Genomic DNA, 17,208 nt, shown 5'->3' on the forward strand with positions numbered 1-17,208 from the left:
AAAACACTTCTAAGTTGATTTTTCAAGCATGACTGGTCTTCTCCGACATAGTACCAAAAGAAACAAAGACTGTCTTTTCTGCTTACCTATCAGACCATAAGCTGTAGGGAGGACTTGACATGCAGTGTTTCAACTAATTTATATAATATATCATTTCCAACATATCATTTCCAACATATTTAGCAGCATGTAGCATAAGGTTTTGTCAGGAAAATTATACAAAAAATACATCTCGGTTTACACTTCAGTATTACCTTGTAATTTCTGGACTTGGGAGCCAAAGCAGCTGTCTTTGTAAAGCTGCAATGAAATGACTCCTAGCTCCTGCTGAGTTGTTTCAGTACAGTCCAGGTTCGTAATGTGGTATGTATAGGATGTGTTTGTGTCTATGAAATTCAGTGGGGCACATTAACTCATGGTGATTCAGAAAAGAGGTTAGCAGAGTGTCTTTGTATGAAGTTTATAATCAAATCTTTCCACCAGGAATTTGGTAATTAGGGCCTAATTAGTTGCACTAAGTTTTTTTCCAAATTGTTTCTTAATGGAAGTTATGTTGAAGCCTTCAGTTCTCTAGAACTGTAAAATTGTCATCGTTTCATCTTTCTCGATAATACTTGTTCTGGTATTTTAATAGTGTGGGACAGTAGAAATCAAGAAATTTCTCCTGGTGTTGCTGTCCTTTATGTGGAAAACTACAATAGAGAATTGCTTCTGAATTAGAAGGAATTGTGTGTTATAAGGTCTTGTAAATGCATTTCAATCCTGTTAGGAATCTAAATGTTTTACCTTGCCCAGATGATGACTGAGGCCAATGCTTTATTTCTAAAGCTGACTTTAATTTATCTGTGTAAGTATCGCAAGCAAAATATTTTAAAGATATATGCTGGGATAAAAACAATGTTTAGAACTGCCTCCCTGGGAGAAGTCAGCAGTAATTCCTGTGAGCTTACTTGCCTGTCTTCCCTCAGGATCTATGTTATCTGGTCTTGTTGGCTTCATTCTGGTTCTTCTCCCACGCTGAACAACTGGCACATAATTCAGGACAATTACACATTGTATTTGCTGAGAGGAAAACCAGAATGGAAGAAATAGGAGCATTGTAGATAAAGACTGAGTTGCATTTAGTAACTTAGGCTAGATGCAGCATTTGTGGTCTCACTAGACAGAGCAGACTGTTGCAGTCTCTCATCTTCACAAACAACAGATTAGATTTCCCAGAGGGGCTATTTGATAGTGCTAGGCCATAAGTACAGCTTGTGAACTGGATTGCTGTCTCCCCCCATGAATGAACAAATGAAGCCAAGACGAAAACTATAAAAATATTTGAGATTTTGAACATTCCCACTGTGCCTCTGAAAAATCAAGATTGCTTGCATGTTTCTTGTTTATAGTTGCAAAATGATAGGCAGTGAACTAACCACTGTTGTAAGTCTGTGATCAGCTCCCCTGCTGAAGCTATTCTGCCATATGGAAATAATTATATATTGGCCAGTTGAAACCTGATATTATAGCCCAAGAGCTATGGCAGTCACTGAGCATACTGAAGTTTAACATTCAAATCTGCTCAGTCTTTTTACTATATCTCAATCGCACGCCAAAATTGTGTGATGAATGCGAGAGTGAGCACAGTGAGTACCTTAAGTCCGGTGGTGACATAATGGAGTTTCTTGCTGATGAAATCTTGTGGCTTTCTTATTCAGTACGAAGTCTTACAGGCCTGTTTGAATCAGGAGAGAAGCATAACTTACCCATAGATTACTTTCCTTTGATTGGTGAGATGTTGCTGGGCACACTCACTGCTGCTGTAAAAGCATTCCCTAATTCATGGCTTTGCTCTGTGTAATGTTCTAAAGGAATTAATAACAGGTAACGGTCTCCATTTTTGAAGGGTTTCGGCAATACTTTCTGATGAAGTAGCTGAACCACTGATGTCAAGTCCTTCCTGCAGTATGCATAATCAAAGAGGTGAGCAGAAAAGATAGTATATATATCACAGAACAAGACTAAAGGCAAAAAAACCTCACAGATTCCAGGGATCAATATTTAATATTTTAGAATACTGCAGTGTTTCCCTGCAGAGCATTTTCACAGTCATCATGTCAGCAATTCATGGCACAAGAACAAAACCTCAGCAGCAATACCTCACTAGCTTTGTAGCTCAAAACCAGACGGCTTTGTACTACATAAAAATAAGCTGGCATTCCAGAGAAGTTACTACAAGGAGAATGTGAAGAGTTCTGTTGCTGAAACGAGAGCAAATGCTCAATGTTTTTTTCAGGAATTGTGACAGTTTGTTGAGGCCTTTGTACTGGCTTTGGATTGAAGTTTGGATCTGCAAGAATTGCTGTGCTGGTCAGGCCACATGCAGTCATCAGTATCTGCTTAGGAGGGATGGAAGAACAGGATGAGGATATATGATTATTTTTAAATGTTTCCCAAGTTTCCAAGCAGTCAGAAACTTAGGGAGCTCTTGAGCCAAATGTGGTTTCTACATATTTAATTATCCTGACTGGATTTGTATCCAGAGACAGCTGTTATCTTTGAAGAGACATACATTTTTAGTACCTATTTTAGGAACTTCGACAAAGAGCTCTGTGGCTCAACTGCTCAATGTCTGGTGAACTACCTGTTTCTGTGGTTTTAACCTGATTCCTACTAGCTTTTTTGTATTGGAAGAGAGAACGATTTAATCATCCCTGCATGCTTTCCCTACACTGTCATGACTTTACAGAACTGTTTCGTTTTCTCCCTTAGTTGTCTCCTTTTCTAGTTTGAACAATTTGTTTAGTTATTTATTATGTGGAATCACAGAATCACAGAATCCCAAGGGTTGGAAGGGACCTCAAAAGATCATCTAGTCCAACCCCCCTGCAAGAGCAGGGTAACCTACAGTACATCACACAGGAACTTGTCCAGGCGGGCCTTGAATATCTCCAGTGTAGGAGACTCCACAACCCCCCTGGGCAACCTGTTCCAGTGCTTGTCACTCTTACAGTAAAGAAGTTCTTCCTGATGTTAACGTGGAACTTCCTATGCTCTAGCTTACACCCATTGCCCCTTGTCCTATCACTGGATATCACTGAAAAAAGCCTAGCTCCATCATCCTGACACCTACCCTTTACATATTTGTAAACATTGATGAGGTCACCCCTCAGTCTCCTCTTCTCCAAGCTAAAGAGACCCAGCTCCCTCAGCCTCTCCTCATAAGGGAGATGTTCCACTCCCTTAATCATCTTTGTGGCTCTGCGCTGGACTCCTTCAAGCAATTCCCTGTCCTTCTTGAACAGAGGGGCCCAGAACTGGATGCAATATTCCAGATGCGGCCTCACCAAGGCTGAGTAGAGGGGGAGGAGAACCTCTCTTGACCTACTAACCACTCCCTTTCTAATGCACCCTAAGATGCCATTTGCCTTCTTGGCCACAAGAGCACATTGCTGGCTCAAGATGCTCTGTAACTTTGAGCATGTTACTCCTTCCCTGAACCCTTTCCAGCTAGAACTGGAAAAGAATGAGAGGGAGTGTCTCAGTCATCAGGCAGGGGAGTGGGGTAAATGAGCAGCTTGAACCCTAATCCAAGTTGGTTAAGAGCAGCATTGTGGAGTTAAGCCAGTTTTGGGTGTCCTTGCTATAGAAATGGGAGCCTTTTGCATGGCTGGAGGAGTGGACCTGGTGGTGTAGATCTGATGCTGTTTGCTGCTTAGAGATAGGAGAAATGGGCTGGGCTGCATGCAGGGGGGAAGTAAGATTCAGTGGATCCATCTTCATCAGTCAGCATTGTTATTCAAGGATATGAGTCCTGCAGTTTCTGATCAGCAGAAGTACAAAAGGGTGATTCTGCTGCTGCTAATTCTGTGCTGGTGTAAGAGAAGTAATTTGGTGGAGAAACTGTGTGTCAGCAACTGCATTGAAGGTGGGGAGCTGGACTGCTGATGTTGGAATTGTGGTGGGGTTTTTTTCTTTATTTGTGGAGGGTGGTATAAAATACTGGTTTGCAAAACATTTTTAAACATCCTGCTTTAACTTGTTTCTGGGCTACATAGGTCAACACAGGACATGTTGGGTCTGGAAATGAAATGTCTTGGGCTTTGTACTGTGTTACTCAAGGTTAAGAAGGTGATGCACCATGAGGTGCCCAGTTGATCAAGTCAGCAACCTGCTTCTTGAGAGGATCTCAGGATCTCCCTAAAAGACAAAATTTTGCACTCACAAGTAACTAGAAATAGTGCTGCTCTATAACATGCTTGTATGTTTGTATGCTTGGGCCCAACCCTGAAATGAGGAAGCTAGATGCAAGAGAAAACTAATTTGACTTAATTGGGAGCAGAGAAGGAATTAGAAATTTCACTGTAGAAATAATATGGCTCCTTTTATACAGGATGCAATTTATGAAGATCAAGCCCTAAGCAGTTAGAATCACTAAAGAAAAAGCCTCTAATAAAATAACAAATTACAGCCAGGCACTAGATTTGCTTTTATTTCTTGTAGCATTATGTTTCCAAAAGTGGTTAGATCATAATCTGTGAGGTTACTGAACTGCAAATGCAAATTTACATGCACACAGTAATACATTTTGACATATAGGTTAACAAGAGAATGGTGCAAATTTCACACAGCACTGGCTTGCTAATTATGTTTGTTTATTTTCAGGAGCAACTTCATTTTCATTAAGAAATTGCAGATTCTGCAATAGTAATCTTTGCCGGTAGTTCAATAGATCACACTCTGAACATTTGCTCTGCTACAACAGTAATGAAAGTGAGCATCAAAAAAAGCAGCTCAGGAAGAATTCGTGGGATTCAAGAGTGTACACAAATGGCAAGCATCTACCATTTTGGTGTTGGATCCTGTTGAAATAGGTTGAGAAGTGGGTGGAAGGAGTCTATGAATTTTAGAATCATAGAATAGTTTGTGGTGGAAAGGACTTTAAGGTCATCCAGTTCCAACCCCCCTACCATGGGCAGGGACACTTCCCACTAGACCAGGTTTCTCAAGGCTCTGTCCAACCTGGCCTTGAACACTTCGAGGGATGGGGCATTTATCACTTCTTTGGGCAACCTGTTCCAGTGCCTCACCACGCTCACAGTAAAGAACTCCTTCCTTATACCCAACCAAAATCTCCCCTTTTTAAGTTTCAATCCATTACTCCTTGCCCTGTCACTACAGTCCCTGATGAAGGGTCCCTCTCTGGCATCCTTGTAGGCCACCTTCTGATATTAGAAGGCTGCTATGAGGTCTCCACATGGCACTATTTTGATAGGGTTTTTTGCATATTTGTTTTCTCTTTTGACCTAAAGTAGGAAATGTATTAGCAAAAAGGCATAAATTGTCTCTTACAGAACATATGTAACAGACACAAAAGAAAGGACCCAGCATAAGCTTCCAGTTGTCCTGGGTTCAGCAGTAGCAGTCATTTTTCTCCTTCTTAGTAGCTCGTGCAGCACTGTGTTTTTGACTCTCAGCCTGAGAACAATGCTGATAACACCGATGGTTTTAGTTGCTGCTCAGTAATGTTTACTCTGACGAAGCACTTTCTGAGTCTCATGCTCTGCCAGGGAGGAGGGGAAGCTGGGAGGAAACAGAGACAGGACACCTGACCTAAACTAGCCAAAGGGGTATTCCATACCACAGCACGTCATGCCCAGGATGTAAAACTGGGGGCAGTTACCTGGAAGGGCTAGATCACTGCTTGGGTCGGGCTGGGTACCGGTCGGCGGGTGGTGAGCAGTTGTATTCTCTTCCCTTGTTATTTCCCTTATCATTATTATTATTGGTGGTAGCAGTAGTGGTTTGTGTTATACCTTAGTTACTGGACTGTTCTTATCTCAGCCTGTGGGAGTTACATTCTTTCGATTCTCCTCCCCATCCCTCTGGGATGCTGGGGGAGGAAGGGGGGAAGTGAGCGAGCAGTTGTGTGGTTCTGGGTTGCTGTCTGGGCTTAAACCACACCACCAGTGGGCAACAATAGCACAAGCATATTGGGTAACAACTACAAACGTAACAGGAATAAAGGTTTAAATAAAGAAAATTGTGTGTGTGTGTGGGGGGGGATATGGAAGTTGAGGAAAGGTTTGGAATATATTGTTGGTGGTGTTCCTGACTGCCCCAGTGCTTTCACTTGTATATTGAAGCAAAGAGACAATCCTAGGCTCTGTGTAGATACCATTCATACTGACACTACTACACTTACTTTTCCTTGGTAGCACATACATGTGAAACTCACTGCTAAAATGCATTCTTGTACAGTCCAGAACTGCGGGGCTCTCATGATGCTAAAGCTTTATTTATGTACCACAGAACATCCCATACTATGTTAAGAAGTATTCTCAGAGGAATATATAGGTGTTGAAACAAACTAACAAAGTAAATTTTATCATTTTTAACCAACAAAGTAAATTTTATAATTTGCTCCTTGCTTTTTTTATCATGTTTGTTTACCTACTTCTGTATGATTCTGTAACACAGAGTGGTAATTATTTCAGTCATTTGTACAAGTTGTGGAGGTCCTTCATCAGCATCACGCAGGTATATGGGGAAGTGAAGGAGTTCAGCATATGGCAACTCATTTCAGCCATGGCTAGGTCTTACTTAGAACTGAGGGAATGTTTGTGCTCTGTGTGCACAGGTGAAGGAGCTGGCTTTATCCATACTTTACATGGAGCCAGAGCAGCTAAAGAATGCTGTGCAAAAACAGCTTTGGTGGCTGCAGGTAGGGGCTCTCCTGGGAGCAGCTTCCTGAATGCAGATGCCCAGTTATCTGGCTGGAACCTGCGATGCTGTTGGAGTGGGTCAACTCTAGGTTCCCTTTGCTCAGGGGTGTGCCACACTGCACAGTACAACCATGGCTGCAACCCTGCACACCCAGCCCTCCCTTTGGGTGTCTGTGGGGCCATCAGGAGAAGAAAGCCAGGATATTCTGCTTTCAGGCAGAATCCAAAGCAATTACGTGTAATGAAGACAGTCCCTGAATCATACACTTACCTTTTTATTGTGTGGAATATTTCAGTAAATAATTTTGCTTACAGAAGGGACATTCATACATGTAGCTACTATGCATAAGCCAAATACCATCTTATGGAAAGAGTCTTCAAATTCATGTCTGTACAAAGCTGAAAAGATACTAACTTAATATTCACAACTATGCACTAATCTGCATTGTTTTAAATACTGGTTTAGTGACTGAGTGTACCACATGTGTTCGGTTTAATTCTCTCATCCAGCTTGTTCCTGGGTATTTTCTTTGTATGCACAGATAAAAGTATGGAAATAAGACAAAATATGGTTGGCATCCATAAAGACCTAAATATGCCTAGGGCTTAATTACTTAATGCTGCAGCTTTGGAAGTGGTTCTTATGCCTGTCGTCATCTTTCTATCAAGTTGCATCAAAATGCTAGATGGAATATGGTCCCATAAATTTTTAATTGTGATATTTTTTGGTGTGATCTACCATAATGATTTTGTAAGTATAGCTGAATTATCTATTTATAGGTCCAAGCCTGATGCTAAACAAGACCAAGGGGAGGTTTGCCATTGCTTTCAATGAGTTTAGACCTGTGGGCTAAATACTACCTTAATTTCCATGAAGGGTCAGTAGGGTTGTACACATGTAAATGAAAGTAGGATTTATTGCTGTAAAATTAATGGTAATAATTTATTTGCCAAAACTTGTTATTTTGGAATACAGGTTTCTTCAGGGGAAGAACTGACTCCAGAAGACACATGACTTTGCATTTTTGTCTCTTCCTCTGTCCAAACCAAGCTCATGTGGTACAGCATGCAACAGATTTTGTTAGATACTTCTTAGAGCTGGCAGTCCTTCTGATGCTATTGTATAAAAGTTCTTTTTATTTGTTAACAATTTAGAAAGGTAAAGCAAGTGCTTGGCCTGAGAGCACTGTTGAAGCCAAAGAGAAGTTTAAAGAGAGAGGCCTTGTGTCTGTTAGTTTTGATTGTTTTGGTTTGATTCTAGCTGTGGCTGAAGTTGTTGCAGTGCGAGGTGAGGACATCAGTGTGACAGTGCCATTTCAGGCACACTTTGAACAAGTCTCCCACTCCCTCAATCTGTTTCTTAGATTCAAGCTTACTTTGGGATTTTGCTTTTACATCAGACAAAGCATTAGTTTTGGCAAGATAACCCTGTTTCAGTTAGCATCCGTAAGCTTTATGTTTTCTGTAAGTTATAAGAACTTTCTATAGATCATTATAGTATCATTGATGAAGATGGTGTCTACTAATAGTGCTGGGTAAAACAGTTTGAATTCAGATCTTTTTCAAGACATGCTGGAAAGAGTGGGTATTCCCAGATTATCTTTTTTTCCCCCCATAAAACACATTACTCTTTTTCTAATGGTTTTTCTTCCTCCTTTGAATCAGTAGACTGTAATTGTTACAATTATAGAGTTTGACTATAGAAAGTGTCTAAATTTATATTTGACAATACATTTTAAACTTCTAGAATGTAAACACCTTTATAAAATAATTTTAATATTGAATAAACCTATTAGATTATGAGCAGATACATATTACATATCTACAATTAATTTAGGACCTACATGAGTACAGAGATCTTACATATCAGTGCAAGATCACTAGTGACCATTTCAGAGTGATCTTCATGTTTGGTCTTCAGAGTGATCTTCATGTCTTCACTTCTAGACCACAGCCTTGGACTTGGTTCAGTGAAGAGCTGTGATCTCTGCTCACAGGTACTTGCTCAGTATAACTTTTTTCTACCTTGCCGAATACCAGTTCATGTGATTTGCTTTGTGGTTACAGGCTTCTGTCAGGTAACTCAGTGGTGACTCAGTTGATTACTCTGTGGTTACAATAGATTCATTTTACGTGCCCTCACTGCTGAAAATTGGAGAGCTACAAGGAGATGCTCAGCTACTTGAAAAGGATTCTGTTTGCGGCTATGAAAACATCTTCAATTTGGTTATATTTTTAGTATCAAAATTAATAGATATTTAAAATTCCCTGAGCTAGTTTTCTTCTTTGATCTGCCTGTCAGCTTGACAGGAATAGAACTTACACTTTTGTGTCGATGCCTACTACCTTTTTTGGGGGTTTTGTGCAAAGCAGGCTAAGCAAACGCATTAAGAGCCACAAAAGCTTTTGGGACTCCCTTTGCATTTATGTGATTAAAAGAACATTGAGTTTAAATGCAGTGTTGCTGTTGGAAACTGTGATGTTTGAAAGCAGGTTTTATCTATTAAATCAATATTCAGTACATAGGTGCAAGTAGTTAATTTTCTACCTTAAATGTTTAGAAAATTAGTGTGGATGCTGTTATTTTTGGAATGAGGTACCCTTTTTGCTCCTCAAAAATAAATTTGAAATGGATATGACTGTAAAAAAATAAATTTGAAATGGATATGACTATAAAGGAATAGTGCATTTTTTTCGTTGAAGTAAGAATTTTGTGACTTCAGTTCCAGTTGTCCGTGTCTCTTCAGTGTGTTTCTGCCCCCAAATTTCATGTCTTGCAAAAGTTCTGAGATCCTTCAAGCCCCAGGAGGCTGCTCCACTTTCTGAAGATGCGACTTCCTCCATTACCAGATACATTAGGACTTTTGCTGCTGATTATGGACACAAGAACCTCATGTCCCTCATCAGCTAAAATGTCATGGGAGGCTCAGTGGCTCTTCTGCACCACTCCTTGCAGTGCTATTGCCATACGCAGTAATTGGCTTGACAAGTACAGGGGGACACAGCCTGCTCCAGGGAGTCGCATCATGAGAAGTGCTGTATGCGCCTGGTGCCTTACTTAGGGGAATGCCTGTTAGGGAGGACAGTGGGGCTTGTCTCCAGGCTGGCAAGGATAGTTATTAAAGAGGCCTTGCAGCCCGTAGTAATTAATTCTGACAGTGGACTGGGCAGTGCTTCTGTATATTCTCTGCTTATAGAATGAGGATTGCCTGTACTGTGATTTTGCTGCACCTGTGGTTCTTTTTGATCTGTGAATTTACCTTACCAGTCTATGAAAAGTTTCTCCCAGGATAAGTGGAAGAGACTCCAGTGCCAGTTTTCCTCTTATGCCATTTTCTTAGGGCATTGCAGCATGTTCAAAAGGACAGACTCTGCCTCCCTAGCCTGAAGTGGTATTTCAGGGAGTGTTGTAACTTTGTCTTCTCTTCTGAGTCTCCCTCCAAGTTTGCTTGCTGGGAAGTTTATGTTTTTAGAGAGGAGGAAACTATGTTAAACCAGTGCTGAGGTCTGTAGGTAACTGTGGGAAACAGGTCCTGGGGGCTGGCCTAGGCTTTTTGTAGAGATGCTGGTTCTGGATACCAGAGGAAGAAAAGTGTCTGAGGTTGTTCCTGTCTGTTCTCTGGGTATTCTTCTAAGCAATGCAGTTCACAACTGGGGCAACAGTCTTAGAGTCAGTGACTGCCCAGAAAGTGGGAGTGTTCCCAGGTGAAGGAAAGCTAAATGATCTCTTTTATGTGTACTGGTTCCAAATTCTGCTTTCACTTGGGTCATGCCACCTGTCAGTGTTCAAGTCCTTAGCCCTCTGCTACAGAAATCATACTCTTCAAGCTGTAGCATAAGCCACAAGGCTGAGGGAGCACTTCCAGTGTGCCAGCCCTTGCCTATGTAGTGTATAAAATCAGGATGGTTCTTCCTTTGATATGTTTTCTTAAAGCTCTCATTTGAAGGAGTAGCAGGACAAAGATGTAGAGAACAGGAACAGCAGATCTCGGAAAGACAGTCCCTGCTTGCAGACTGTGAATTGCGAAGGATCATGGTGGGTTGAGTGTGCCACATAAGGCAGCACAGACTGGAGAGTGTGGTTGGACAGCAGTGACGTGTATTTACTGTGCTTTTCTTTCTTTTCCTTTTTTGTTTCTTTTTAGTTTGACTTTCAGAGGACCCCATCTCTTGGAGTCCCAGCTATCATGTTGAAAGACCTAACTGTGCCTCTTATGTTAGCTCTGTTAGAATTGCTGAAATTTGAAGCAACAGCTTGAAAAAGAAATGAGCAAATACTTCAGCTACCGTAGGGAGCGCTGAACATGAATTGATGTTACATGTTGTAAAATAATGTGGAAAGGGAATGGTTCATTATTGCACATCATTTGTTCTTAATAACTCCATATGAAATTAATAAACCTTAAAACCCCATGTTTTAGAAGTTGTTCAAGATAAGAGTCAAATGACAGGGAAGGGGAAATAGGAAGGGTGAAGCATTAGGGCTTCAATGCCTTATGTTCAACAAGTGATTTAAGCTGCAGTTCATAGGTTTGATGGTCTCGTCTCCTTAGCTGCGTATTAAGCTTCAGCACTACTAGCTAATTATGTTTAAAAAAGCTAGGAGGTCTTTGACAGTGTTGAGCAAGTTGAGGCAAGTGTGCTTTCATGGGATTGATATTTTTTGTATCATCTCTTTGGCTCCTAGCTTTGGTGGAAGAGAATCATTGCCTGGCCAGGAAACACCAGCCTGTTTACACAGAAAGAGTTCCTGCTTAACTGTAAAGGTTCTCGATTCTGCATCTCCAAAGGCCTCCACGGTTTTCAGCTGAGGGGTGGACAGACATCATCTTTGTGCAGAGCAAGCTTGAATTCAGATTATTTAGGAGCAGTTCAGACATGGAGCAGGGTATCCACTGGCTCCAGCTCTGGGGGAGCTAAGTGGAGTGGCAGCAGCAGAAAGATTCCAGAAGTGCTTCATCCTTCACTTTCCCTGCCTGCTCTTCAGAGTAGCAAGAGGGCCTCTTTCACGTGAGAATGAGCAACAGAAAGATGCATTCTCTTGAGTGACAGAAAAATGTTAGTAAGGATGTCCTCCAGATCTTATTCCAGAAGTTATATTGCACCTGCAAGGTGGGCAACTGACATCCACATTTTCTTGTCTTGGCTGAGCTCACCAGTATTGGAGGTACAGCTTTATTCCTTACCAATATCACTGTACCATTTTGTTGCTTGTGGTATATTTTCTGCTTCCTTACAAACTCATGATAATAATTCTATTTTGTTTGCCATTACGAGTTTTTCTGCAGAAATTCCTGAAAAAAAAGAAACATTTCATTTCAAACTACTCACAAGGGGTTAAGCCCTGCTGTGCTCACTGTAGTGTGTGCCCTCTCTGCGTATGCTGAGCCTCTGCATTAGAGGAACTTGTATGTAGCGATACTGTGTGCTATGGCTGTCAACAGAACTGTGAAGGCTGGTCTGCATCTATCCCTGAGTGCTCTAATAAGCGGCACCACATCTACTCAAATTTCTGTTTATAAAGAGATTGTTCCAAGTATTCACCCTTAGTGAAAGGTCTGAATGCAAAGCAGTCAGATGAGGAGAAAAGGAGAATATTATTAAATATATACACTTTGGAATCCCCAAAGGAAGCCTCATTTCAGTGAGCCTAAATACATTTCAAAGTGGCACACTGAACAAAATACTTCAGGAAGATAACGCAGAATAATTAAACTTTGTTTTCTTATTTAGAAGCGCTGTTGGCTGTGAGTAGGGTCACTGCCTTTGTTGGAGGTAGGCGAATCATCTATAATGAGGCTTAGCCATTGAATTTTACTTCTTTTCTGCTTTTGATCTCTTCACAAGCTCATCATGAGATTTATTTGTTGTTTAGAAATCTCCCTGCTTTTCTACTCAATAATGTTCCCGCATGAATAGCTGTCAAATAGCCGGCATTGCTTGATGTCTGGACTTTTAACGCTGGCTGTACTGGCTAGTTGCCTGGGTTACCTGTGTTATATCTATCTATTTCTTGTAGTGGAGATTCTTGATACTACTCAGCAGGCTGTGTATTTTAAGTAATTCTAATGTGAAATGCCAGGTGTTTTTTTCAGTGACTATTGATGTGTTTAAGATAAGATTGAAAAATACGCAACTATTGACAAGTTTATTTGCAACAGCTATGAAGAAAGAAAGCACAAACAAGGAGTAAACAGTATCACTGAATCAACATTTGCTTGCAATTTGAACAACTTTTACAGAGGTGAAGAAAACACCTTCATTAATTCTTAGGATTGGTTTCTAAATATGGGATTTTTAGAGGTCCTTCAGTTGTATATAACTATATTTTACAAGATAATTAATTACAACTATATGTGAGATTTAATCTCTAGGTGAATAATTTTAGAGGCCTCCTAAAGAAAAAGGAATTATTCTTGCATATTGGGAACATATTTTGCATATTGTGAACATACTTGTGAAGCACAAATACAGGCTGGCCAGAGACTGGATTGAGAGCAGCCCTGAGAGGAAAGATTTGGGGTGTTGGTTGACAAGAAGCTCAACATGACCCAGCAGTGTGCACTTGCAGCCTAGAGGGCCAACCATATGGCAGAGTGGTGAGGCACTGGAACAGTTTGCCCAGAGAAGCTGTGGCTGCTGCATCCCTGGCAGTGTTCAAGGCCAGGCTGGATGGGGCTTTGAGCAACCTGGTCTGGTGGAAGGTGTCTCTTCCCATGACAGAGGGATTAGAACTAGGTGATCCTTAAGGTCACTTCCAACCCAAACTATTGTGGCTCTATGACATAACACATATCTGAATCAAGAATGGTTCATTAAAAATCTGAAATACAATAGAATGAATGTAGAGATGTTTTCTGAAGTATATTTATTTGCCACTGGACTTGCAATTATTTACACACATCAACGGTTGTATTGTGTTCATAGCAACTAATTTCATACATATACGTAAAGTGATTGTGCTGCTGTGTGTCAGTTTGGGGCTGTAGCACCATCCCATTACCGGTTCCTGTAGTGGTGAAGCATATCCTATCCATATGCTAAGGTTGCAGTCATGCAGTTACTCAATCTCGCCTTCTTTCCTCTCCTGACAGGGAGTGCAAGTGAATCAAGTCTTGACATGGTTGGTGTTCTCAGGACTCATGCTGACATCTTTACAAAGTACTTTTAGAGAACAGATAAAATCTTAAGTTACACGTGATGCTGAAACTTGCCAAGTGAACACAAATAATGGTCTCTATGCTATACCATAAGAAAACTAAGCAAAGTGGAATGGCTTGCAAGGCCTTTTTTTTGCTAGCAGATTTTGAACTACTGACTTTATGACCTTAGCACCCAAAACCCTGCACAAACTGTTTGCATATGTCCCAGGAGGGAGATTCCCAATTACAGAATGGTGTGATGTGAGGAGTGATTTTCAGAGGCTTAGAAACCATTAAGGTGAAGAGAGTTCAACTTATTAGTCCTCTTCTTCTGCCTTTGAAAATGTCTTAACAGCCTTGAATAATTTATTATTATTATTAGTCACATTTTTTTTTCTTTTTCTTTCTGTTAGCCTAGTTTATAATGCAGGACAGTACCTGAACATGAAGAGCAGAGATTGTATTTACCCTGGAGACCAGGCTTGGACTTAGCCAGGGCTTTCCAGGCAGACAGTAGGACAACTGTCTGACTCTTACAATCACACATATACGGGGTCAGACCAGGTACCCCAGTATCTTGTCTCTGATACCGGCAAACTGCAGACATCTGGAGGACAGTGTAGACCAAAAGCCATATGGTGGAAATATTTTCCTGGTGTGCTGCTTCAGTTGCTAATGACTTTTGCTTCAGGCAGTCTGAAAGAAGAGATCTACTCTATTAGTAATTAATAGCCCTTAATAGGATTTTCTTCCATCGATCCATTTAATAATTTTTGGACCCATGTAGACAGTGTTTCATGCACTTGACAGTAAAGTATCTTTTGTATACTTTCATTAAATAAGAGAAATAAATTAAAATCATATTGGTTACTGTCTTATGGTCCTGGCACAGTCTTAGTCATTACAATGATGTCTCATAGAATCACAGAATGGTTTGGGTTGGAAGGGACCTTAAGATCATGTAGTTCCAACCCTGCTGCTATGGGCAGGCACACCTTTCACTGGACCAGGTTGCTCAAAGCCCCATGCAACCTGGCCTTGAACACTGCCAGGGATGGGGCAGCCACAACTTCTCTGGGCAGCCTGTTCCAGTGACTCACCTGCCTCCCAATAAAGAATTTATGAATATCTAATCTAAATCTATGCTCTTTCAGTTTAAAGCCGTTCTCCTTTGTCCTATCACTACATGCCTTTGTGAAAAGCTCCTCTCCAGATTTCTTGTAGGCACCCTTTAGGCACTGGAAGGCTGCTCTAAAGTCTACCCAGAGCCTTCTCTTCTCCAGGCTGAACAACCCCCAAGTCTCTCAGCCTCTCTTCACTGCACAGGTGCTCCAGCCTCTGATCATCTTCGTGGTCTTCCTCTGGACTTGCTTGAGCAGGTCCACATCCTTGTTGGGGACACTGTAGCTGGATGTAGTGCTGCAGGTGGGGTCTTATGAGGACAGAGTAGAGGGGCAGGATCACCCCTTCGACCTGCTGGTCATGCCCCTTTTGATGCAGCCCAGGATGTGGCTGGCTTTCTAGGCTGCAAGTGCACACTGCTGCATCATGTTGAGCTTCTCATCAGTCAACACCCCCAAGTCCTTCTCCTCAGGGCTGGGGAGAGTCTCTTGTCTTAAAAATTCTTTTCAATCCTTCATTTGGCACTTTGATCCTTCATCTTACTTTGCTGGTTTGGGTAATGGAGGTGCATTTTAGGTGAAGGCTCTTCAAGAACTACAGAATTTTTACAACATACTACTTCAAGAGCCTACCTGTAGGTAGCAAAGCCACACTTCATCCCAAAGATGGGGTGGAGCTGGAAGTAGGGGGTGGGGGGGACAACAGGATATTTTTGTAGCTTGTAGAAGGGCCACATGCTTGGGGCTGCAGGTTGGGGAGTATGCCAGAGACATGTCTAAGATCTGAAATCGGAACGAGAGCCCGTGTGCCCCATTTTGCTTGCATTTAGCATGTGCTTGCACTCAGCAAGTAACCATATAACAACAATAATCAGCTATTTGCCTTCAGGTGAGGCTTTAACAAATTTGTTATTCTCAACAGCCATTTCTTTGTCCTATCATTCATACTCCAGTTTCAGTTATAGTTACCTTAATATAACACACAGATTACCACAGTCAGTGAGGTTTACCATATAAAGAGAGTGATTAAGTGGGTATTTCTGCGTCTGGTCTTATAAAACGTGTCTCTGTATAGTTAACATTCAACCTCCTTATCAGTATGCTTCGGTGTTTGTAGACTTGAGAGCACAGCTTGACAAAGCCTGCAGAGTCTTGTAAGGCACCGAGTGAGTCTGTGAGTGGAGGAGGGGGGGGAATCGTGTGTTGCTGACTAATGATCTGAAGATGGCAGTATTGGGTGAGCTATCGCGTTTTCTTAGCTAAGCAGAGGTCTCTTAAATACGGAAATTGGAGTTGTTGCATATGGCAAATTTCTCAAAAAATCAACTTTTCATCTGAAGAGCTTTTCTTAATGCTGTAGCTTAATACCAAAACTTAGTAGTAGGCAGACATCTTTTATCATCTGGTCATTTTTCATGCATTTTATTTGAATTATCCCGAGAGTGCAAGTTTTATCAACACGGAAGATAGGCTGTCATCAGCGAGTGTTGGCTCATAAATATAACGATAGTATATTTTCTTATAATAGTAAGAATTGCAATAATTTTTGAACTTAAGTATAAAAACCTCTCTGTGTGCTTTGTGTCCATCAAGGAGGAGGTGCCATCGAGGTCTCCCTCTGTCTTATGCACACCCTACTCCGTGGCAGCAAGGACTGCTCTCACCTTTGCCAGTGTTAGCTCTCTGCCTTCTGCCCCTTCCTTCTCCAACAGTGCACCTCCTCAGGGGAGCGGAGAGCATTTCTCTTCCCGCCCTCCACTGTCCCTATGGGTTGCTAAGTGGAAATTCTCCTGTGGGCAGTGGGACATTGGTTTGGTCCTTCTCAGCCTGAGAAAGGTCTACAGTAAAACTGTCCCACATTGAGGAACAAAGTCATGGCTGCTCTTACAGATCTATAACAGACAAACACCAGACCATGCCCTTTTTTAGCTATGATTGGTTTTAAGAATGGAAGTGACTGTGATCACTGTGTTTTATCAGGATCCCAGTCCTGCTGTGTATCCGTGAGGGTGTTCATGCTCAGAGCATAAGAACCACTACCTGATGGGTTGTTTTAAGAGAGTTAATGAGGAGGGGGCAAATTCAAAGGTGAATTCAAAGTGTAAAGCTGAGTGGTTCATTGCTGACAGTGTCAGCATGTACAGAACCAGGACTGTAGGTAGCCTCCTGAAGGTTTTCCTGGCAAGATATTCAGACAGGGAAGCTAACTTTGTACTCTTTTTGGCAGTAGGTCTCTCA

General features: G+C 41.5%; 1 protein-coding gene across 1 annotated transcript in view; it reads left to right on the top strand.

Moving 5' to 3' along the window:
• Nucleotides 1–17,208, top strand: part of TPH2 (tryptophan hydroxylase 2) — a 53,043-nt gene that overhangs the window by 24,269 nt on the left and 11,566 nt on the right. The gene's annotated exons all lie outside the window — the stretch shown is intronic.

This window comes from Lathamus discolor, chromosome 1, assembly GCF_037157495.1.
Source record: "Lathamus discolor isolate bLatDis1 chromosome 1, bLatDis1.hap1, whole genome shotgun sequence".
Classification (NCBI taxonomy): Eukaryota; Metazoa; Chordata; class Aves; order Psittaciformes; family Psittacidae; genus Lathamus; species Lathamus discolor.